The 25979-nt window shown below is 40.8% G+C and overlaps 1 pseudogene; it reads right to left on the bottom strand.

Moving 5' to 3' along the window:
- Positions 1–923: 923 nt before the first annotated feature.
- LOC100920063 lies at positions 924–21790 on the bottom strand (annotated as a pseudogene).
- Between the last annotated feature and the right edge of the window lie 4189 nt (positions 21791–25979).

The raw sequence follows: 25979 nt of genomic DNA, 5'->3' as shown, positions 1-25979 counted from the left end.
CTCTGTTTCAGTACACCTCCACTCATCTGGAAAACATCGAAATGACCTTATTTGGAGAAGTGGGAGGAGATAGGACTTTCTTTTAAATAATTGTTGGATCAATAGAGGGGAGATATTATGCCCACACACAACGCGGTAACTTAAGCCCTGGTTCATTCTAATAGTTGGTTATGGGATCAAAGGATTAAGAAAGGCATTTATTTGTTTTCAAACTGGGAGAAAAATAACCAACAAACCAAAAACCCAAAAACTGTCAAGCTCCTTGCCTAGCCTTTTAACCCTGCTTTTCTATGTCTCTTCCACTCCCTGTTTCTCTGTTCTCATCTTCGTTTCTCTTCCTTTCTCTCTGCCTTTCTTAATTTTTTTTATTCGCGCTGGCACTCTGTCTCTATTTCATTCTGCCTTAATTTTTCTTCTCTCTTATTCCGTTTTTCTTTTCTTCTGTGACTTTGACTATCTTCCCATTCTTTCTCCCCCAGTCTTTCCATCTTCTTTCTTTCCTCCCTTCTTCCTCATCCCTCACTCCCCCCACTATGTTCTCCTCCCCCAGGTATTTTTAGATTAGGTAGACTAGGAGAACTGGAAGTAGAAATCATTCCGTAGGAAATTAAGTCACAGTGGCTGAGAACTCTTTCCTGCCCCAACCTCCACACAAACAGAGGGGGCAGGCGCAGTCTGTAGAAATGGGCGGACACATTTCTCTAGCTAGACCCTAGAGAGGAGATGTCCTCTGACCCGGGACTGATCTTTGTCTCCCCCAGAAATAACCCAGCCAACTGAAGCCCGACTCAGCTCTCGCTTCTGGGAAGAGCAGAGTGCCCTTTGTCCGCAAAGTATCTTCGGGGCTTTGGAAAGCCGCGGAAGGCCCGGGCCCGGGGAGATGGGCGGCCCTGACTCAGGGCTGTCTGAGCCTAGGCCCTTTGCTAGAGCTCGGTGTTGGGTCTGGCGCCACTCAGTCCATCATTCCGTCTGTCCCGAGAGAGCCACTGGGCGGGGACGTCCAGGCTCTGCGTCCTCTGGCGCTTGGTGAAAAGTGTTCGCAAAATAGAATACTGGAGACTGCGTCCGTGTTCGCGCTCGGGTCACTTGTACAAGGGAGGCTATTTGTGTGTTTGCGGGGACTCACATGCTTCACTGGATTTCGGTGTCTGCATGTGTCTCGTGTAAGTGGAAGATTCTCACCGTGTGCTCGGGGCTGTGTGCATGTGTGTATTTTCGTGCCCGTGTGCAGCAATGCGTTTGTCTGCGCCTCCGTGTACCCGAGTGCATGTGCGGCCCGCTGTGCGCGCCAGCGTGTGGCTGGGAGCCCGTGACGCCGACAAGGACAGGTCCCTGACAATTACCGCGGGCAATGATCCTTTGGAAAGCAGAAATTAAAAGTTGGGGGAAATAATGGGTAAAACAATCAGCTGTAATTTGGGCCCGGGGCTCGGACATGCTGAGCCACCGGGAGGCTGGGACTCAAGGGAGATTCGAGGTTTCCCCCGCCTCCGCCTCTCGCAGCGCCTGGGTCCTGGTCTCACCGCCCCCACCCCCCCTGCTCCCAGCTCAGCCATTGCAAGAGCCGCCACAACCTTGCACTCACAGTCTCCCGCTAATGCCCCCTCCCCGCCCCCCGACTCGATTAGACTTTATCTTCACATTCAAACTCACCTCAGGGACGAGGTCTATCCCCCAATCTCTGACAGTACAGGAGCAATTAACTACCGTGACCTCCCGCAACCTCCTCCCCTCCCACCGCATCCTCCGGCCCCCAGATTTTTCCCAGGTCAGCTAGCTTCCCACCATAGCCGGAGGCGAGAAGTTGGGCAAGTAGAAAGAACACCGGGGTTCAAACGGAAGCCCTGGGTTCAAGTCCCGTTTCGACTCTGTTAACAGTAGGCGCTCACAAACTTTTATGTCCTTTTATTTCAGTCACATTCTTTCCGTCTCAAATCCCCTCATCTGGAAAACGAGTGGATTGAACGAGTTATCTGGGGTCCCCGATAGATTCGTTGGAAGTTCTGTGTCTGTAACACAGTCTGGATCTTATTTATCCCCAACCCCCCAGCCCTACTCCAGGCTCCTTCCCGGTCCTCAGTACCCAGACCCCCTGCAATTGCTTGGATCCTTGCAATACTCAGGATAACTTCCTGAGTATTATTGAGCTGACTGAGCTGGTGCCTCTGAGAGGTTCTAGGATCCACATTGGAGTGGATCCTACATACTGCCAGAGGCTCCAGCCTCCACTCTGTGCTCCTGCTCCCTAGGGAACTTGGAAGCTGTCTTCACTGACTTTCCCCTACAGGCCTGCCGCTCCGCCAGAGGTGGAATAGGGGCAGGGGAGGACGAGGGAGAAAGGGTCGGAAGAGAAGGCACAGATGAATGTGTGTGTATGTTGGTGGTGGGGAGGGAGTGTTGTCTCAGCCAAGCAGCTTTTCCCTGAAGAGGGCAGGGCAGAGGAGGGTAAAGCACCTGGAACTGAAAAACCCAGTCCCAGACGTATCAGCCCAGGTCAGATGTGGGCTGAGGTTGGGATCCATGCAGGGGTAGGGGAGAGCTAAAGCTCCCAGGAAAATGTAGATGGATGTATTCCTATATAAGAATATGTGGCTTAAAAATCTAACCAGAAGCAGAGAGAATGTATCAGCAGCACAAGAAATATAGCCATATGTGTGGAAAGTGTGTTTATTCACATGAAGCATATAGATAATAGGATGAGGGTAGAAACTGGGACCTAATCTGTGATTTTACTGGTATGTAAATACCCAATGGAACTCAGGGCAACACCTTCTCTGGAACTTAAGATCTTGGAGAGATGTCAAGAACATGGTGGGGAAGGGGGCTTAAATTACTTGTCTAGGGTCACATAGTCAATATGTCTCCTCACTGAGATTTGAACTCTTGTCTTCCTAGTTCCAAGACAAGCTCTATTAGCTATGCCAATGGGTCTCTGACAAATCTCTACTGAAAAAAAATGCATTTTTGGCTTTATATACAGAGAATACACAGGGGGAAAGTACTCTGTGTCATTAGAGACTCAATTCCGCAGAATTCAATTAGTATTTCTGAAGACTTGCTTCCTGTGAGACTGTGTATTAGGCACTGAGGGAAATACAAAGGATGGACAAAATGAATATAGTTCCTGGCCACAAAGAACTTGCAAGGTAACACATGGATAGAATGTACAGATAATGTTCGGGAATTGTGTGCATGGGTTTTCATGAAGGGTCTACCCACAATGCATCCACTCATATGCCCACTCAATATTCAAATTGTAAGAAAAGATGCATAGGGATATGTGGATAATGTATTGGTTTACATACAGCTTGTAATTAATTCAATGAAGATTTTCTGAGTATCTTTTTTGGAGTTTGGTGTTTCAGTGACTCTACAGAATAAGGAGATCCCCATCCTTAGCAGGTTCTGTTTATATACACAGAATACACATATATATTTGTTATACCTGTTCACACACACAAGAGTATGCAGCTAGCATACATGGATGGCATGGATCTGTTTATTCTATTTACATTTACATTTACTGTTTACATTTACAAGATGACTGCACTAAGAATTGTAATGTAAGGTGTTTAACATCCTTCCCTAAATATATGATATTTTCAATAAATATTCATTTAGAGTATAACTATATAAATATCAACACAGGGACAAAGACACAAACATGAAGACACATACTTTTAGTCCCCTTAAATTGCTGTCTTGGATGAACAAGAGATTGAAAGCACCAAGAGAAAGGAAGGATAAGAGTGGGATATTTGAGAGTTCCAAGAACCTTCCTTCCCCCCCTTTCTCAGTCTCAGGCCCAATCCTTCATTGACTACAGATGAGGTAGGGTTTCCTCTTTATGAGTGTGTGTGTGTGGGCATAGAAGGGTAGGAGGCAGGGAGGAGAACATCGTGGGGGGAGAGTTAAGTTGAACCAAGAGGGGATTGCACTGGGCTGGACATGGGAGTGGGCTTCATGATCTTTCATAGGCTGCTTTCTCAGGAGGAAAATGATGAGGAGGGGAAAGATGCTTAGAGCTGGAGGGGTTTTAGTGAGCATCTAGTTCAACCCTCATATTGTACACAAAAGGAAACAAATTTAAGAGAGGTCAAGAGGGGGAGAAGGGAAGAGTGGGAAGCCGAGGAAAGAGGGAAAGATAAAGTAAGGGAGTAACTAGGAGAAAAAAAGACAGGAAAGATGAAAGGAAGAAATGAGGGGAGAAAAAATGAGTGAGAGAAGAGATGAGGGTAAGATAAGAGAATAGGTTAGCTATTAAGGGACAGAGATTCTCTCTTCTCCCCCCACTCCTTAGCCCTAGTCTTTCAGGTCCTAAGGGACTCTCTGTTCCCACCTCCAGCCCCTCCCTCAGCCCCAAGTCTCTGCCTGGCGCTGTCCAGGCTATAAAGACGTCCCCTTGCTCCTAATCACAATTGATTGTCAATTAGGGCCTCATTTGGCCAATCCCCGTCCATCTGCCATCTCTGGTTATCTGCTTGCCGCCAGCGCCAGCTTCATCTGGGCCGGCCCAAAGCCCAGAGGATGCTGACAGGTATTTTGAGCATCTGAGCTTTGAGCATGTATGTGTATGCATGTGTGTGTGTGTGTGTTTGTGTGTTTTAGTGTGTGTGTGTGTGTGTGTGTGTGTGTGTGTGTGTGATGGTCTAGGCCTTCTCCAGCCCATCCAGTAAGAATCTGAGCCTTGCTGGGGAAGAGATCCTAGGACCACTCTGAGCTAAGTTCTATTTGGCTGTGGGTTTAGGAAGCAGGAAATCCAGTGTAGTGGAAGGAAAGCAGGAAGAGAAAGATTCAAGAAGGAAGTTCAAGGGAAAGAAGGAATTAGAGGGCCAAGCCCAGGAAGAGGGAGTAAGGCTGATACCTCTATTACCCATCCCCCTCGTCTTCTTTCTCTTCATTTCTCCTGTAGCCATCAGGAAACTGGAAGCTCTCAGATCTTCACTGGAATTCTGGCTGGGACACTTCTTAGCTATGTGACTATGGACACATCTGTGAATTGAAGAATTTCTTCCTTGCACTTTCTTCCTTGTGGGGATGTAGCAGGGAAAGTACTTTATCAACTTTCAAAATATTATAAAAATGAGAGGTAAGATTGTGTCTCAAATACACTTCACAAGCTCTCTAAATCTTGTTCATTATCCCTCCCCCTCAAGGTCCCTTTTCTTTCCCTTTTGCCCTGTGTATGTGTCCTAGCATCTTATTGTAAGATTCTGCACACAGTAGTGGCTTAATAAACTTGATGCCAGTGAGGTGTAGGATACTAAATCTTGCTATCCTTATTTAGTGGGGAAACTGAGACTCAAAAATAGTGTAGTATGCAATGGAAACATCTTCATCACAGATCATGCAGTCAAAATTCAGTGAAGGAGGGACAGCTCTGGTGTGACAAGGTTAGACCATGAAATTTAAAACAAATAAAAAACCTGAAAGGAAAGTCTCCAGTGAATCTCCATGGATCTTCCATAGTAGATTTATGGAAATTTATGGAAAAGACTCACACAAATGAGAAGGTATGAAAAGAATGTGACATCAATAGAAAGAGTACTTGCGCCAGGGATCATTTAAAGGATTTGAAGGAGATGTAGTATATATGTGTGTGTGTGTGTGTGTGTGTGTGTGTGTGTGTATATATATATATATATATATATATATATATACTTTCTATATATATACTAACCCTAACCCTAACCCTAAATTCGCACCCTAACCCTAACCCTAACCCTCAGAGGGGGCAGATAGGTGGCAGAATGGATAGAATACTAGGCCTGAAGTCAGGAAAACCTGAGAACAAATTCAATCTCAGACATGTACTAGCTGCTTGACTTTGGACAAATCATTTAAACCTGTTTGCCTGAATTACCTCATTTGTAAAATGAGCTGGAGAAGGAAATGCCAAACCACTCCAAAATCTTAGCCAAGCAAACCTCAAATGGGGTCACAGAGTTGGAGACGACTGAACAATAATAATAGCAAAGTTGGTCTCCCACACCCTATAGATTCAGCATGAAAGCTGGAAAGAGCTTTAGAAATCCATCAGTCCAACCCTATATTTTTACATGTGATGAAACAGATCACAAACCAATTAGTGTCAAAGATTTGAATCCAGTCTCTTCACTCCAAATTCTTTTCCACCACTCCTCTGTTCCTCCCCTAGAGCCTTTCATTCTTTGCTTTATTCCTTGTACTCTCTTCTGGGAATTTTGGTTAAAATGCAGTTGACATCTTATTACTATTCTCAGCAATCCTTATCTCTCAGTTTATCAGATTTCCCAATCTGCTGGGAGGGCTTGTTGTGGATCCTTTCTGTCCAGATCCTTAACCAACTGGGCTTGGAAGGAATTCAGAACCATGGACAGCTCTTCACTCCTTTATGCTCTTAGGAGAATAGATTTACGTTATGTAGGGGACCTCAAAAACTCATGGAGTTCAATTTCATTTTACAAATGAGGAAAATGGGACACAGAGATCTTAGGTGACCAGAGATCTTAGGTGACTTGTCCAGGGTCATTCAAATAGTAGGTATCTAAGCAAGATTTTCTCTTTCAGTGATCCCTAGCTGTTGAATCATGGAACAATATAGCTGTAAGGGATCCCTAGCCCAACCCATACACGACCACAAATTCATCCTCCAAAATTTGCCAGCAAGTGATAATTTGCTCATGTACCTCTAAGGATGGAGAACTCATCACCTCTCTAGGAAAACCCGCCCATCTTTCAACAATTCTGATTGATTGGAAGTTTCATTTTTCACTGTTGTAAATTATACCCATAGACAATCCAAATCCCACTTCTCTTCCACACAACAGTCCTTCCAATGCTTAATAACAGTGCTCATGTTCTGCACGACACTTCTCTTTTCAAGACTAAACACCCTCAGGTCCTTCAAAGGATTCCACACTAGATACCTTGAGTTTTTCAATGTCCTACCTACTAAATGAGGTTCCTACTAAAACCTATGAAAAGGTATGGTTCCCAGAAATAAACATAAGTCAAATGGGTTCTGATTAGGCCTGAGGATAGAGCAATGATCACCTCCATTACTCAGGATACCATGTTTTTATTAGTGCATCTGACATTTGACGCAAGTGATTGTTTCCTTGCCCTAATGCTCCCCTGTTGACCTGTCTTTGTCTTCTTCCTCCCTGGAATGAAACTGAAGTAGTCTAGGAGAATCAAAGCAAGATGGCATATTAGAAAAGACCTAGGCTGGTGCTGGGGTCTAGAAAATTAGGAAATGGTTTGGCCAGAGTTGCATGGGAAATGAAGAATAGAACTGGGATTTTTGCCTACTCTACTACGAGTGGGCCCAAAGAGTAGGTTTGTCCTCGGGAAGAGAGAGGAGAGAGGATAGTGAAGGTTTAAGGAATGAGAAAGAATATAAGGATCAAAAGATAAAGGAGTGGGTGGGAGAATGATGTAGGGAAATGGGTGGGGGCAAAACAGTATGGGGAGATGAGGTGCCACAACCTCCTAGGCAAATTGCCTTTGGACAAAGCCCACTCTGTTAAACCAGCAGGGGGATTGTTGGCTGTGTCAGAATAGAAAGGAAGCCAAATCCTCCCAGCTCCCCGCTACCCCTCCTCTGTGTGGGAATAATAAGAGCTTTCTGGAGACAGAGCTAGAAAAGAAGGAGACTTTGAGGCTGAGGCTGGAGGAAGCCCCCACTAGTTGGGGGCTGTTTCAGCTCCTTCCTGTCCAGGCCATTCCATCTCTGCATTACTTTGTCTTTCCATATCTTAATTTATCTATCCTGTGTCTTTCCATCTGTTTGTCTGCCCATCTCTCCATCCATCAGCCTACCTATCCATCTGTTTGTCTCTTCAGCTATCCACATACACGTCAGCCCACCTCTCCATTTATCTATCTCTCTAATTGCCTATCTATTCATCCATCCATCCATCTATCATTTATCCTTTTATCTAATCTATCAAACTTTTAATCTGCTTCTTCTCCTCCCTCTCCCACCTCTCCAAAGAACAGGAATCTTTCCCTTGGTTTTTTTTTTCCTAAAGTTTCTCTGACTCAAGGCCCACTCCTTGAGCGAGTACTAGTGTTGGGAGGGGAGAAATAAAAGGGGGAAGGAACAGTGAGTCCAGGCTAGTTTTTGGGGGGCTGTGTAAGGCTGGAAGTGCAGGAGCACAAATTAAGACTGCCTGGGAGGAGGGAGTCAAGAGGCAGGAGGCAGGAGAGAGAGGAGGCCAAAGGGCAGGGAGGACGCACTTACCGGGAGTCGGGGTCGGGCAGTCTCGGCCCCCAGAGTCCCCCTCCCTCCTCCCCAGCACCACAGCCTCCCTCCCTAATGAGCTTAATTGAGGTTAATGCTTCCTGCACAGCTCCTTGATTATTAAATTAATATTATCACACCCATGAATCATAATTAGAAGTTTAAATAAGGCTGCGGGGGAATCCTCCCAGGATCCATTAAAGCCTTAGTTACCCCGCTGCCCACTTTCCTCTGAACATAGCCCCCTCCAGGGGCTCAACCATGCTGCCAATTAAGTTGGAATTGGGGGGTGGGCAGGGAGGAGGTAGCTCATTTTCAGGTGTGCAGGAGTGCAAGCGCAAAACCTTCTGTGTCTGAAGGTTTGCATATGGTCAAATCCATATATGTGTGTGCAAGAGTTTGCACATGGTTGTTCCAGGTTGTATCTGTGAGTGGAGCATGAGCAGATGAGCCAGATATTCGTTTGTGTGTGTGTGTGTGTGTGTGTGTGTAACAAAAATGTGCAGTTACAGGAATGTACATACGTGCAAGGATACCAGCGTGTGAGCGTTTGAGTGTGTGTGTACTTGAGTGTATTTGTGTGTATCCAAATGAGCAAATGTACATCAGAGTGTGCCTGCGTGTGTGCTTCCTATGAGGATGTATGTCCTTTTTCCCTCCTCCCCTTTCATCTCCTCTCCTCCTCTCCCATCAGAAGCTGCTGGCTTTGGCAGCTGTGGGTCCTGAGTGCCCAGATCCCAGAGCCTTTTAGGTTACAACTGTCAGCTTGGGGTGTTCTGTACTGCCTGAGATCTGAGGAAAGGGTGTGTTTGTGTGAGGAGAGGATGGGGGAGGAAGCAAGGGGAGAGGAAGACAAGGATCTCACTTTATTCTTCCCTTTTTTCCCTTCACTTCCACTAGGAGTATATTCCTTGCCACCTTTTCCAGTCCTTTTCCCACCTCAAACTGCCATGGGTGGGGCCCGTAGATTGAGACAACTGGGAATCATTTCCTGATACCTTTTTTCAGAAGCCTTAGGAGGGTCAGATTAGAAACAAGTGTCTGATTGCACGTGTATCTCAATGTGTCTCTGGATCTGTGAGCGGTACTCCTCTCAGTGCTTGTCTGTGGATGTGTGTATCACTCAGCGTTGGTCAGTGTAAGTGTGTGGGTCTCTGAATATGGGAAGAGATTCAGGAGGGGAAGAGAAAGACAGCTTGAAAGTTTGCTCTCCCTTCCTGAGCTTCACCTAGCAGAAGCTCCTAGTCCCAGTGAGAGGCCTGAAGCCTAGAAAGCAGAGGAGGCAAAGGTGACCTAGAAATACAAATAATAGCCATTGGTCATTGACACTGCCCTCCAATCTCTTCCCCCTTCCTGTAGCACTCTGTGCTCTGGGCTCCAGCTTGGTCAGTTCAGCTGGGAGGCCTGGCAGACATCTCTTTAAGATGCTCTCAGGTCCATTATGGGCAGAACTCCAGCGAAAAACATGGAGACTCACGTGAACAGTGACACACATACATCCATGGTCCTAACACTGTTGGAGACCACACTACGCTGGAAGGAGCCCTGCCCCTGGAGCTTTGGATTCTAGTTCTGGCTCTAAATGTGGGCAAGTCACTTCCCATCCCTAGGGTCAGTTTCTTCACCTATAAAATGGAGAGAAAAGAATAAAAGAGCAATTGTTTCTTCTAGCCCTGACATGCTATATCCTAAGGCCCTCTTTGGTCCTGATGTTCCGTAATAAAGAGCCAAAGAAGAATAGGGAAGCCTCCAGCATCCCAGCATCTAAAAGTCCCTTCTTTCTGCTTTGGAGCAAAGACTCACTAAAAAATCCCACTTAAACCCTTTTCTTCCTTCCTCCCCTCTTTTTTCTCTCCCTTCTTCTTCCTCTCTTTCCTTTTCACCTCTCTCTCTCTCTCTCTCTCTCTCTCTCTCTCTCTCTCTCTCTCTCTCTCTCTCTCTCTCTCTTCCCCTCTCTCACTCCCTCCCCCCTTGCCCTGCCCCTTTCTCTCTTGTGTCTTTGTCTCTCCTCCCTCTCTTTTATCCTTTATTTTTTCCTTTACTTCATCTGTTTCTCTATCTCCTTTCCTTTCTTTTTCTGACTCCCCTATCTCTCTCTCCTCTCTTACATTTTCTATCTATTTTCTCTTTCATCTCACCATTCATTTTCTAGCTTCTCTCTTACTTTGTTTTTTTTCTATTTCCCCTTTTTCTACTCTCTTCTTCCCCTCCCATCTCTCTCCCTCTCCTCTTTTTCTTTCTCTTTCCCTTTCCCTCTCTCTTTCTCTGTCTCTCCCTTCTATTTATTTTTTCTCTGTTGCTGAAACATATTGAAGGGGGAGAAAAAGGAAACATTAAGATCAGCTGTGAGTGGTGCGGGCGGTTTAACGATTTCAAATGAGCTCTGACTCTGGTTAGAATCTGACAATTACCCATCAGGATGGCAGATGATGGTTAAAATTACCCGAAATCAATATTCTCACCGGGTGTCCCTGCCTGATAAGGGCGACCAAGACAATGTTGACTATTAAAGTCGACAGCTTGAGATATTACACTATTAGTTATGCTATTTTTAATAATCTATAATATTTGGGCTATAATTAATTAATTATACGGGTCAGATAATATCTGGGGCTGGAATGAGGTCTGAAGGGCCTATTACGGTTGGTAATGAGAAAGGAGAAATCTAATCTAAGGACGAGGAGCCATGAAGGCACAAATATACAACAGGCTTCAGACAGGGAGAGGACTTGTGAACAGACCAGGACACACACCTTCACTCCTGCCACCATCATTGCTTCCATGTTTGTTTGTTTGTTTGTCTTCCTCCTCAGAGAAAAGAATTCTCCTTCGAATGAAATATAAAGGGCTCCCCTTATCTAATAGGCATGTCTGCATTTCCCTGACAAGATGTCAATTCCCCAGAGCCAGGCTTGATGCTACACACAGCTACTATTTAGGGGAAAGAGCATTGGATTTAGAATTAGGACACTTGTTAGCAATGTGATGTGGGCAACGTAGTGCTCTCTGAATCTGTTTTCACAATATCAAGTGGGAATATAATACATGTCCTACCGTCTTTGTAGGGGAAATATTTTGTAAAACAGAACAAACAACAACAACAAAACATCTTCAGAGGTCATCAATATCCAGTTATTTTTGTCTCAAAGTCCCTTAAATCTACGTTCTTATGAATTTTGTATTTTCTAAATTTTAAATTTTTGATTAATTGACTTTTATTGTGTTATCTTAAATATTATATAAGATCCATCAATCATAGCACTATCTATCATGAAAAGCCCGAGTCAGTGATCATATTTTGATTTAAGGGAGTATCTCAAGAACTTTCATTTCCAAAGGACAATGGCATGTTTGATATGTCTCAATCCTATTATTTTACAAATGAGGAAACTAAAACCCAGAGAAGGGAAGGGACTTAGCAATCGTGTGTAAACTTCTTGAAGGCAGGGGAATTTTTGTTTCTGTTTTTATATCCCTAGTCTATAGTACATGCTCAATAAATGCTTGGTCCTTTTCTCCATTCTTATCCTTCTGGACCTCTTTGTAGCTGTGGACGCTGTCAACCATTCCCTTCTTCTTGATGTTCTTTTCTTCTCCTTGATGCTCTATTTTTCTACGTTTCTGAGATGCTTCTCCTCCCCATTTTCCTCCTGTTTATCAGGCCACTCCTTCCACTCTCCTCTTTTGCATGGTCATCCAAGTCACTCATCATGGGTGTCCTGAAAGGCTCTATCCTAGACCCTCTTCTCTTTCCCCTCTATATTCTGTTGGTGATCTCATCATTCCTGTAGATTCAGCTATCATCTCTATGTTGATGATTCTCAGATTTATTTATTCAGTCCTGACCTCACATTCAACTGCCTATTAGACATCTAAAAGTGGATATCCTGTAGACATTTTACATCCAATACCTCCAAAACTGAGCTCATGTTTTTTCTTCCAAATCTGCTCCTTTTCTGAACTTTCCCACTGAACTCTTGAGGATGAAGCTTCCCAGACATCCAGATTTATAATCTAAATTATTGACTTTTCAGGGTCTCTCAACCCATATATGAACTTTGTAACCTTTATAACATCTCTTATATGTATATGCCCCTTTCTCTTTTTTCATTGCCACTGCTGTGGTACAGGTCTCATTATCTCACATCTGGATCATTCAACATACTTCTGATAGGCTCCCTGCCTTCACAAGATTCTTCAGTTCCAGGCTATCTTCCACTCAGCTGTGAAATGATCTTTCTAAAGTGCAGATATGACTATGTCATCCCTTTATTCAATAAGTGCTAGTAAATCCCTCTTACCCCCAGGATCAAAAATAAAACTTTCCATTTGTCATTCATAGCCTTTCATAACCTGGTCCCTTCCTATCTTTCTAGTCTTCTTATACCTTTTATATTCATCTACCCCTTGATACAATGACACTGGTCTCTTTGCTGTTCCTTTCATAAGACACTCGATCTCCAGACTCCAGTCATTTTCATGGACTGTTTCCCATGTCTGGAAAGTTTTCTATTCTTACTTCCACCTCTTAGCATCCATGGGTTTTTTAAAATAGTTGTTGAGGTTTTTTTATTGTTTGATTCTTTGTGATCCTTTTTGGGGTTTTCTTGGTAAAGATACTGGAGTGATTAACCATTTCTTTCTCCAGCTCATTTTATAGATGAAGATACTGAAGCAAATGGATTAAGTGACTTGTGCAGAGTCTCACAGTTAGTAAGTGCTGGAGAGCAGGATTTCAGTTCATGAAGATGAGTCTGACTGACTCCAAGCCTGACACGGTATCCACTGTGATACCTAGTTTCCTTTAAGTCCCATTTAAAATCCTAATCTAGTCTTACCTCCTTATTTTAAAAAGGAGAAAATGAAACCTTAGGGAGGTCAAATAATTTGCCCAAAGTCATATGGCACAGTCAGGATTTGAATCTTAATTTCCTGACTATAAACCTGGTGCCTTTTCTATTTCATACACTGATTTCATTGTCTCTTATTGAAACCTGATCAGTAACTAAGGTGAGTTAACTAGAGCTTTGCCCTACGGTACCAAATATGAGAGGGAATTGACAACATTTGCAGTCTTTCAGCAGAAACAGAAACAATTGAACTTAGCACCTAATCAGTAAAAATAATTATTTAAAATAGGAGGCTACCAGATGGTAGTTACTCTTTCCCCTTGTCTATACCCAGGGGAGCTCATCTCCAGTCCTGTCTTGCTCTTTCTTCATCCACATCTCACTGTATCCAACAGTTTCCCTATTTCCAACTAAATTTGTATCAAAAAGCTTCATCCTGCTTGTGCCAGTTGCAAAAATGTCTAGTTATGGTTCTGATTGCATCTTTGCTCCTGTCTCAGCACATCATTCCTTAAAAGAAAATGACTTTCAGACTGGCAAGAACAGAATAAAAATAGTTCATAGAGTGTTCAAACCTAAGTTATTGTGATAGCCTCTGAAAAATTCCTTGATGAAGTCTAAGTTTCCATTCCTTTTATCTATCAGCTTAGTAACTTTTTTTTTAAAGTGTAATGCATTAGTCTGGAATGACCTGTCCTTGAAGAGCACATGCTGGTTTTTAGTTATCATTTCCCTTTTTACATGCTCAGAAATTATTCCTTTAATAATAAATTACACATTTATTAACAAAAACTAAGGCCAACAATGTCAAGGACATGGATTTTTGGATGTGAACACATAATATGTGTCTCTATTTAGTCCTAGTCTCTTGTTATGATATGACAAATGCAAAATCCATTTATTTGAGAGTAAACAGGTTTTAGAATTTTTCAAGGAACAAAAATCAAGGTTACTAGCCACTAGTCTGAAATTTTTGCTTTTATTACTTTTTTAAAGAATGGATTAAGTCTGCTCATCTTCAATACTGCTCGCCCGGATTTTCCTAAGTTCATAGATATTCAGCAATAACTTGTTCTTTCAGTATTCTGGGATTGAGTTGGTCAGGTGATTTTTGTGCTCTTTTGAGGGCAGTTGGGTATTCTCTTAGCAGTTGGTCATTTGCCCTAGGTTAAAATCCCCTCAAACTGTTTTTGAACATTAACTTCTAGTGTGATGATAATTTTCTTTAGAAGAGAAAATGGAGAGATGGAACCAAGATGGTAGAATAAAGGCAAGGAGTTGCCTGAGCTACCCCCAAACCATTATAAATACCTTTAAAGAATAACTCTAAAGAAATTCGTAGAATTCTCAAAAAGATGGAATGAACCAAGACAACTTAGGAGGTAGCAGGAAAGGTCTGTTGCATCTGAGTGAGAGTAAAGCACAGTGCAGCACAGACTATGCCATCACAGTCCATCACAGTCCAGGCTTCAGCAAATCTGGAGTAGGCATTGGGAATGACTGAATCATCAACATCAGCTGCTGCTTCCAGAGCTCTCAGTCCACAGATAATAAGGGAGTCAAGCAATTGGTCAGAAGGAAATTACAGGGATCTCTTGGAAGAATTGAAAATTTATAGGTTCATACAAGTAGTTCTGAAAACAGCTGCACAAAATCTTAGAAGTTTGGGATAGTGCATCTGTCATCCTGGTATCAGAACCCTTCTTTAACAAAGATTTAAAAGTCAAGCAGTAGGCTGGGAAAATGAGTAAACAACAGAAAAAATCTGACCTTAGAAAGTTACTGTGGTGACAAGGAAGATCAAAATACATACTCAGAAGAAAATAACAAATTCAAAGATTGTATATCCAAAGCCTTTAAGAAAAAAATGAAGAGCTCAAAAAGGATTTTGAAAATCAAGTAAGAGAAGAAGAGGAAAAAATTGGGATGAGAAATGAAAATGATGCAAGAAAATCATGAAAAAATAAGTCAACAATTTGGTAAAGAAGAAACAAAAAATTACTGAAGAAAATAACACTTTAAAAACAAACTAGGCCAAATGGTAAAGAAGATACAAAAGCCAATGAGGAGAATGCCTTAAGAAACAAACAGCTCCATTGAAAAAACAAATAGATCCAAGAGAAACAATTTAAAAATTATTGGATTACCTGAAAGCCATGATCAAAAAAGAGTTTAGACATCATCTTTCAAGAAATTATCAAGGAAAAATGTTTTGATATTCTAGAACCAGAGTATAAACTAGAAAATGAAAGAACCCTCTAATCACCTGAAAAAATCCCCAAATGAAAACTCCCAAGAATATTAAAGCCAAATTTCAAAGCTCCCAGGTAAAGGAGAAAATATGGGAAGCAGTCAGAAAGAAACAATTCCAGTATTGTGGAACCACAGTCAGTATGACACACAGGATTTATAAGCTTTCTACATTAAAAGATTGGAGGACTAGGAATATGATATTAGGGAGAGCAAATGATTAAAACCAAGAATTGTCTACCCTGCAAAACTGAATATAATACTTCAGGAGAAAAATGGATATCCAATGAAACAGAGAACTTTCAAGGTTTGACTTTTGAGTACAAGACTCAAGAGAAACATAAAAATGTAAACAGGAAAGGGAAATCATAAGGGATATAACAAGTTATACTGTCTACATTCCTACACGGGAAGATGATATTTGTAACATACTAGAACTTTTTCATTATTAGGGCAGTTAGAAGTAGATAGATAGATAGATAGATGGCAGATGTAAGTTGAATGCAAAGTAATAATAACTTTAAAAATAAAATTAAGGATGAAAGAATGTACTGGAAGAAAAGGAAAAATAGAGGTAGAATGGGGTAAATATTCACACATAGAAAAGACAAGCAAAAGCTTTTACAGTGGAGAGGAAGAAGTGGGAAGTAAGAAGTGAATGAAACAACTCTCATTAAAATTGCCTCAAGGAGAAAATAATACTCATACTAGATTGGGCATAGAAATCTCTTACCCTTCAGGAAAGTAGGGGGAGAAGGGGATAAGAGAAGTGTTAGGGGTGGTAGAAGGAAGTACTCAGAAGCAAAACACTTTTGAGGAGGGATGGGGTGAAAAGAGAGAGAATAGAATAAGGTGGGGAGATATAGGATGAAGGGAAATATAGTTAGCAAAAGTAATTGTGAAGCAAAGTTCTTGGATAAAGGTCTCATTTCTCATACATACAGAGAACTGAATCAAATTATAAAAATAAGAACATTCCTCAACTGAGAAATTATAAAAAAATGCAGTTTTCAGAAGTAATCAAGATTATATATAGACATGCAAAAATGCTCTAACTCACTAATTTTTAGAGAAGTGCTTTATTAAAACAATTCTGAGATACTACCTCATACTTATTAGGTTGGCTAATAGGACAGAAAAGGAAAATGACAAATAGTGGAGGAGATGTGGGGAAAATGAGACGTTTTTATACACTGTTGGTAAAGTTGTAAACTAATTCAACCATTTGGAGCAATTTAGAACTATTCCCAAAGGGCTATAAAACCATTCACACCCTTTGACCTAGCAATACCACTACTATGTCTGCATCACAAAAGAGACATAAAACGAAAAGGGAAAAGGACTATATGTATAAAAATATTTATAGAAGCCCTTTTCTGGGAAGAAAGAATTAGAAGTTGAGGGGATGTCCATCAATTGAGAAATGGCTGAACAAATTGTGGTAGTGATTACTATGGAATACTATTGTGTTATAAGATATGATGAACACAAAGCTCTCAGAAAAACCCAGACTTACATGAGCCAATACAAAGTGAAATGTACCATGTACAAAGTAACAACAATATTGTAAGATGATCATCTGTGAACAACTTAGCTGTTTTCAGCAATACAAGACAACAATACAATCCAATCCAAAACAACTCTGAAGGACTTATGGTGAAAAAAAATGCTATCCATCCTCAGAGAAAGAACTGATGGTATCTGAATACAGATTGAGGTAATTTTTTTTCACTTTATTTTTCTTGAGTTTTTTTTTGTCTATGTTTTCTTTTACAACATGACTATTATGGAAATGTTTTGCATGACTACACATGTATATCAAATTGCTTGCCTTCTCAATGAGGTAGGGTAGGGAGGGAAGAAGGAGAAAATTTAGAACTCAAAGTTTTAAAAACAAATGTTAATATACTTTAACATATTTAACATGTATTGGACTACCTGCCATCTGGGGGAGAGGGTGAGGGGAAGGAGGGGAAAAGTTGGAACCGAAGTTTTTGCAAGGGTCAATGTTGAAAAATTATCCATGCATATGTTTTGACAATAAAAAGCTATAATAATAATAATAATAACAAATGTTAAAAATTGTTTTCACATGTAACTGAGGAAAATAAAATACTAAATTAAAAATAAATAATAAAATAAGAGAAAATGGAAATGAAGCAGATTTGAAGATTTTCTTTTCTTTTCACCACACATTTTTACCATCCCAATCACTCTCAATAACTGTCCTGCTTTGTCTAAGCAAAGAAAACCCCCAACAAAATTTTTGCTTCCATTTGAGTTAAACTTATTTTAAAAATCATAATCAGTTTATGACTGCCCCTTTACACACACTTTCGTCTCCTTTTAAAAATCTTCCTTAGATCTTACTATCTGTTCTTCAAATATTGAGTCTTGGACATTGTCATTTGACCTGCCATTGCTTCTTAGGGACTCTAGAGTTTTGCCATTAGCATTACTTAAGGAATACCCATTTACTACATAGCTGAATTGTTTGTCCTATGTCCATTGTCAACCCTAATTAGAATATGAACTCCTTGAGAGCATAGACTGATTCATGTTTCTTTTTGTATCGTCAACACTTATTACAGTGCTTAATATATAGTAAGCACTTAATAAATGTTTTAATTCATTTTTCTGAATTATTTTTGTTTGTATTGGCAGAATATTGTGTCTGAGACTATATCATCCCTTTTGAATTGATCTTCCTTGAAGGATTTTGGACCATAGGCCCTTACTACTCCTTTCTCTGAATATTTTAAAACCCAGTCCTCAAATAGCTAGTATTTATATAGCCCTTTAAGGTTTGCAAAACTTGTGTGTATGTTATCTCATTTGGTCCTCATAATAACCCTGTAAGCTGGCGCTATTATTATAACCATTTTTACATAGGGGAAAACTGAGACTGACAGATTAAATGGCTCACTTGGGGTCACACAGCTGGCAAGTGTCTATGCCACATAACTGCCACAAATATAGGAAGAATTCCAGACTATGACTAGCTCCTTGTTTTTCTCATCTCTTTATATATTACATACAAACTTTTAAGATGTCATGGAGGCAGCTAGATGGTGCAGTGGACTGAGCGTTGACCTTGAAGACAGGAGGATCTGAGCTCAAATCTGGCCTCTGATGCTTAACATTTTCTAGTTGTGTAACCCCGAGTGCTCACCAAAAATGATATCATTGTCATTTCCTCCCCAAATTCCTATAATTTCGATTTCAGCAAATATTCCTATTTTGGTATTTCAAAACAAGATTTGTATTTCTCGCACATACCTTAAAGGATAGCAATAGTGGGCACTTTGGCAAGAATGAAGAACATCTAATGAAGATTGATAAAAATATATCTGTTTGGAGAGTGGTGAATCTGATTAAGAGGGCTTTATATTGGAAATACAGGCAAGAGAGAAAACTGTCTCTGTATATCTGCCAAACCATATACCTTAGAGAATAGCAGCTGCAACACAGGGAGAATAGCAGAAGGGAGGATTGGTAAGACATAGGAGACAATATCCAGGAAAAGAGGCAGTAATAAAACTCATGGCCTCAGATGTCAATACATAAAATCACCAAGTATGGGTAATAAATGAACTGAATGAGAGATTCTAACCCAAGGAGGGAAATTACTAAGATTTGGTGGGAAGGGATCGATGACCACAATATAGCTATAGAAGAATATAACTAATCCAAAGGAAACAGAATAGGAGAAATAGATTTACATTGTGTATTAAATACACATTCACATGTGAAAATCTTTGGATGATGAATTAGAAGGGAGAAGCATGGTAGAGGGCATTTGAATGACAATAAAAAGAAGGACAAATAGAAGCAATATATCATTTGAATATACTATAGACCATCTGGACATAAGGAGGAAAAAGATGATGGCAATAGGAAACATTACCAAAATCTCAAGTGTAGGGGAGGGGGATGCCCTACCAACCTTAGTTATTGTAGTGACAGAAGGTCTCTTTAGTGCGATCACAATATTTTAACAAAATGTTAAACTAATTGTAAGAAATGTGATTCTGCCAGCTTATTGTTGGCTAACTATTAATGGGAAGCACACTGATTGGGTTTTGAGGTCTATAGTGTTAGGATTGTAGCACCACAGGGGCTATCCCTAGAATTTGAGGTGCCAGCTTCTGAAGGGACAAACTGACAGTGTTAGGGTGAATTTGAATTCAAGTTGGAGGTATAGCCTAGAAAGGGTATTAATTAAGAACACATCATAGGATAACTATTCAGACATCTATTGGAGAACTTTCTTTAAGAACTTTCTTTAAAAGCAGAACAGTGAATCTATTCTAGGTGTTGTTCATCTGACTCATGGTAGTTCTATGGTTCAGGTTTAGTTTTAGAATGAAATGTAATACTTGCCAACCACATAGTGGACAACAAAATTAAGTTTATTTATCCATAACTTAAGAAGGATCTTTGTCAAAGAGAGACTATTAATTGAGTTAAGTTCTTCTTTGTTATTTGCCATGTTATTTGACATGTTAATGTTAAAAGAAGAGCTACTTGTTCAAGCATAGAAGTCAGAGCTGAGTTTTAAACTGGAGTCTTCTGATTCCTCATCCATCATTTCTGCATTGTATCTTTGGGGGTTCAGAGTCTGAAATTCTGCTGGGAATGTATGCTGAAGAGAGATTGAAAGCCCAATGCTGAAATTCTGGAAATTCAACCAGAAACAATTCTCATGAGGAAGAAAAAAAGAAGTTATATAAAGACACCAAAAGTTGACACACAAAGAACTCATTAATCAATTTAAATTTTTAGAAGTCACATATAGAAGATGAAAAAACAAATAACTACAGATAAATATAAAAAATAGTATGGTCCTATCAGAATATGGCCAGAAAGCACTTGAACTCAGAATGAACTGAGGCTGACTTTAAATTTTGGGGAAAACAAAAATTCCTCTTAAAAAAAAAAAGTTCTCAGGGGAGGATTCTGGGAAGATGAAGGAGTAGGTTAGTAAATTTCAAGCTCTCCCAATTTCCCCCACAAATAGAATAAATTTGCTCCTCAAAGTGAACATAGACTCATGAAAAATCAAGACTTGGTGAAGAATTAGGATCCTCCTGATACAACCCAAGAAGATCTGAAAAAAGACCTTGGGCTTCAGATAGGGTTAACCTGCTTGAAGTGCAAATACCTTTAGGCTAGCTCCTGAGAAACAACCAGTGGGGACTCCTTGAGCTAGGTAGGTGTGGCTGGAGCCTCAGCAGAAACCAGGAGACTTTCATCTCCTGGACTTTTTGCAGGGTTGGGGGTCTGAGTCCAGGAAGACTGAAGGAACCTTAGCTAATTGGAAATGACAAGCCTATCTGTGTTGCTAAAACGCAGCCCTGGCTGCAAGATCAGTTAGACAGACCAGCCACACCAAGGGCAGCCCTGGCTGAGGAGCTCAGCGACAATGAACCATGGGATAGGGCCAGAAAGCCACGAAGCTAAAAATAGCCACGAGGCTTATGTAGGACATCCAGGAGAGTTGATCCAGCAGGGTCAGGGTAATTGTCATAAGCACATGCCCACTAGGCCAATGAGGTGCAAAGACTGCCATCCAGTCTGTTCCACTACAAATGATGACCCAACAATTAATGCAGTATTGACCACCCCGGAACCAATAGTGGTATAGACTGGCTTTCCATTCCAGACTTCTCCAAGATGCTGGTAGAATAAAAGAAGAATACCATGGCGAGGAGGATTGGCTGCTGGTACATGGGTGAGCAGAACAAGGTCACTACTCACTTTGGTGGTTCCCCAAAGATTTTTAGAACACTTGGCTTTATTTTTTTTTCATTGCAGTTGATCAGGAGGAAGTGGGAGCTCTCAGGACAGAAGGGCAGCATGGCACATTGACTCGTGGATGGGATAAAGATGAAACCCAAGAGAAGGGGCCACAGTTCTTCATTCCCCATGATGGAGTCCAGGTCAAACACCTGAGTCATGGGGATGTCAATGAATGCCTAGTTGGTGAAGGTGCCCAAGGCTTCATGTAGGACTGTGGGTGATACCTTCCCCACATACACAGGCACAAAGCCAGTGGTACAAGCCAAGGATAAAGTGCCTCAAGATCAGCATCTCAAAGGACATGGCGATTTTGGAGAAGCCCATGAGCACAATGGCAAGAAAGACTGAACTGTTCATCATTAGCGTGGAATTCCACCTCACAAAATGATTGACAAAGAGGTCTATGCAGAAGGAGCCAATCATACCACCAATGGAGAAGATGGCCATGGAGAGGGACCACAGAGTGATCAGGGTGGTGGGTTCATTATATTGATTCGCTCAAGTATTATTATAAAATTCCTCTAAGACCTTCTGTGGGGTTTTGATGACTAGTGTAATCAAATTGTAGAAAACCCAGTATTACACAACCCACAGCATGAGGGAGACCATAACTTGGTTTCCGTTGGTTTCCATGTTTCTTTCTGGCAGCTGCTACTGCCATATTCGGCCATGGTTCTCTACACTCTGCTCCTGCTCTGACTCAGATTTCCAGGATTCTAGGGTAGGAAGCTGAGATGCACTGTGCTCCCCTGCTTCTCTCTGTACTTTTAAAAAATATACTTTTTTTCCTTTTCTCTCTTTTCTTTCCCTTCCTCTCTACCTTTTTATTTTCTCCTATCCTTTTCCTCAACTATCTTTTCTCCTTTCCTCTAATTCCCTCCTCTTCCTCCTCTTTTTCTGGGCCTTGCCACTTAATCTGAGCTCCACCGGTACCACCACTTTCATGCTCTTCAAATACTCTGGTTAGAGTATTTGATATGTTTTATTGTTGTCAAATTTTTCACAACTCTTATATTCAATTTCACAACCCCATATGGGGTTGCAATCCACAATGTAAGAAGCTTTGGTTTAGTTAATAAACTATCTTGTGGAGATTCCCAACTCAAAGACTAGCTGGGGTTTGTGGCTATGTTAAAGTACTTGACATCTCATTTGCTATTTGATTATTTGAGTTTCCCTGTCCTGTGATGTAGGTACCAGAAGTATCATTATATCCATTTTTATTGTTCAGTCATTTTTCAGTCATACTGACTCTTGGGGACCCCATTTGGGGTTTACTTGGCAAAGGTACTGGAATAACTTGCCATTTCCTTCACCAGCTCATTTTACACATGAGGAAATTGAGCAAATGGGGTTAAGTGACCTGCTCAGAGTTGCACAGTAAATGTCTGCAGCCAGATTTGAACTCAAGAACACAAGTCTTCCTGGCTCCAGAAGCTAGGTTCTGTGCACTCTGGTGCCATCTAACTTCCCCACATCCATTTTACAAATGAGGAAATTGAAGCTCATAGGCTCAGAGAAGTTAAAGGAGTTGTTCCAAATCACAGTCTGAGCCTAGGTCCTCCTAACTATAAGTCCAGCAGGTTTTCCCCTGGTTCTGTGATTCCATTAGTATAGAGAATCTTCCTCCCTCTAGTCCACCTCATCTATCATTTAGAAATGATTTTATTTCTTGGTTTCCCAATTTCAAGTACCCATTCTATTCTTTTGTTAATATGCCAATATACCTAAGATCAGAGATTTGATCCTCTAGATCTCTTGCATTCTCTGCTAGTCAAGAGACAAATTGCATTTTGTGCACGTGTTGACTCTGCTAGAAACCCAAACAGAGGTGATGGGAATGTTCCTCTTATACTCTGTGTTTGCTGAAATCTCAACTTTCTGTCATTCTTGCTTCTAACTTGATTTACTAATTGGTGAGGAAAATGGGATAGGTTCACATCATTAGATATAACATCCAATATTACATCCCTATGAACCTGTATGTGAGGCTGACTTCCTACCTCTTTCTGGGCCTTCCTATGTTTTCTCCCTACCTTGTGTTATTTAAGTGATCAGAGGAGCACAAGTATAAAGCTGGAAAGGCCATCTAGTTCAACCTCCCCACTTTATAGAGGAGAAAACAGGACCAAGCAGGTCAAGTGGTTTCCCTAAGATCATATAGGAGCAATTTGATTTGCAATGAGTGGATTCCTGCAAGGTTAGTCCTGATATGAAGAATGACTGCTTTCAAGGGAAAGGTCTGTGGGAATCCAATCTCTGACTACTTTGGGAGTAAAGAAAGTCTAAACCCTTCACTTGTCCAGGGAGAGAGGGAAACCAATGTGAGGACCAGGACCAGGACCAGGAGTACCATGTTGAGAGGCAGTCCATCTTGCCTGCCATTCAAAAAGTCTCATCAGTATAGTTTGTGTGGTTCATTTAGAGCCAGAAGAGTTGAGTTTGCATCCTGACTCTACTACATACTAATTGAGGTAAACCTTTACCTCTGGGATGAGAGTCTGTCAAAGGAGAGGCTTCCATTGGTCCCTTCCATTTCCTAAATCTTAAACTCCCTTGATTGTCAGACTCTCACACTGTTTGTTCCTTTTGAGGGACTGATCACCTTGAAGTCATATAGTTCCCTATAAATTGGAACCTTATTTCTGTTCCAAAGGGCATGTGTGGGCCCATATATCTCAGGTCCTTTTTGAAGGATGTGCAATAGGCTGAAGGGATATTTACAAGGCGCCCTAGTGTCAGCATTAATTCCAAGAAAAATCTCTTTGATTTTGTAGTTACAGAAGAGAACAATAAGTTAGGACAGGATATTGGGGGAAAAACACTATAATTGATAGACAGATGGAAAGGAGTCAATTTGGATCCATCAATTACTGGCTGTAGGAGAATTTTAAGTACTTAAGTGGTTATTATTTATTGCTTCTGTAGCAGTGCAATGGTGGGGTATTGATGTCAAGGTCCCTAGGAGCTAGCTAGCAAATATCAGACGCACTCAGATTGTGTGCCCGTACACAAAAATATATGCAACGTGCACACAAATGTATGTACATGCATGTACATTCACATATAATATGCATACTCACAATGATTAGCTCAATAATTAAGTATCTAATCAATCAATCAAACATTTTTTTATGAAGGACCAGTTTCTGGAGCTTTACTCTTTAAGACTGCCTTTCTTAGATTCTTTATGTATTTTGCATGTATCTATTCTATACATGTTGTCTCCCCCTTTAGAATGTAAGGTCCTTGAAGACAGGAATTGTTTCTAAGTACTTCTTAGTACTCCCAGCAATTAGTAATGTGGTAAATGTTTAATAAATGTTTGTTATCCAATTGTGTTAGGTATTGAGGATATAAAAATAAAACAACAAAAATGAACTTATGTTCTAAGGGGCAAAGGAGTAAAGGATCAAATATTTAAAACTTGAAGGGCTCTTGGAGACTATTCAATCCAATCTTTTCACTTTTCAAATGAGGAAACTGAGAGCCAAGGGACTTGCCCAAAGTCATGCAAGAAGTGGCAGAAGTAGAATTAAAATCCAAATTTATCATAATATCTTTCATATTCACAAGTAAGAAATTCAGGATATATATATAATGATATATGTACACATATGTGCACACATATGCATGTACACACATGTATGTATATATATACACATAAATATATACTGATTGGAAAGAAATACTAACAATTGGAGGTATCCAGAAAGACTTCTTGAAGGAGGTAATCTTTGAATCGAGTCTTGAGTGGGACAAAGGTTTAAAGAGTTGGACATGAGCAAGGAGAACATCCAGGCATGGGATGCTTAGCACAGCCTGTGCTAAGTAAGGCACAGAGACAGAAGATGGAATATTGCATACAGAGAGTGGCAAGTTGGGCATTTTTACTGGAGGCTAAAATGTGGGGAGGAGTAATGTGAAATGTGTCTGCAAAGAAAGGTTTGCCCTGTGCTAGGAGGTGGGACCCAAAACCCAAACATGTGTACACAGAACACATATACATAGACACCACAGCCATATACATATGCGTCTGAAGAATATGCACTGAATCTTGCCTATGCATAGATACATATGAGACTCAGTCACACTGGACTCTCCCAGTGTTCAGAAAATGCCAGTGATTATGCCTTCTTTGTTTTTTGTTTTTGTTTTTGTTTTTTTTTTAATTTTTATTTATTTATTTTTATTTAATAGCCTTTTATTTACAGGTTATATGTATGGGTAACTTTACAGCATTAACAATTGCCAAACCTCTTGTTCCAATTTTTCACCTCTTACTCCCCCCCCCCAGATGGCAGGATGACCAGTAGATGTTAAATATATTAAAATATAAATTAGATACACAATAAGTATACATGACCAAACCGTTATTTTGCTGTACAAAAAAGAATCAGACTCTGAAATATTGTACAATTAGCTTGTGAAGGAAATCAAAAATGCAGATGGGCATAAATATAGGGATTGAGAATTCAATGTAATGGTTCTTAGTGATCTCCCAGAGTTTTTTCTCTGGGAGTAGCTGGTTCAGTTCATTACTGCTCCATTGGAAATGATTTGGTTGATCTCATTGCTGAGGATGGCCAGGTCCATCAGAACTGGTCATCATATAGTATTGTTGTTGAAGTATATAATGATCTCCTAGTCCTGCTCGTTTCACTCAGCATCAGTTCGTGTAAGTCTCTCCAGATTATACCTTCTTTGGAGACTAGGCTGGACCCCAGGAATTTGAGACCAAATAAATGACAGATTGACAGATGCTGGGGATGCCAGTGTTTGCACAGACCATATTTTTGGAGGCTGATGGATTTTTGAACCTTATTGTGATGTATTCTTATGAAATATGT

Source organism: Sarcophilus harrisii, chromosome 6 (genome assembly GCF_902635505.1).
Source record: "Sarcophilus harrisii chromosome 6, mSarHar1.11, whole genome shotgun sequence".
Classification (NCBI taxonomy): domain Eukaryota; kingdom Metazoa; phylum Chordata; class Mammalia; order Dasyuromorphia; family Dasyuridae; genus Sarcophilus; species Sarcophilus harrisii.
Note: the sequence above shows the minus strand (reverse complement) of the source record. Positions and strands in the feature narration are given on the sequence as shown.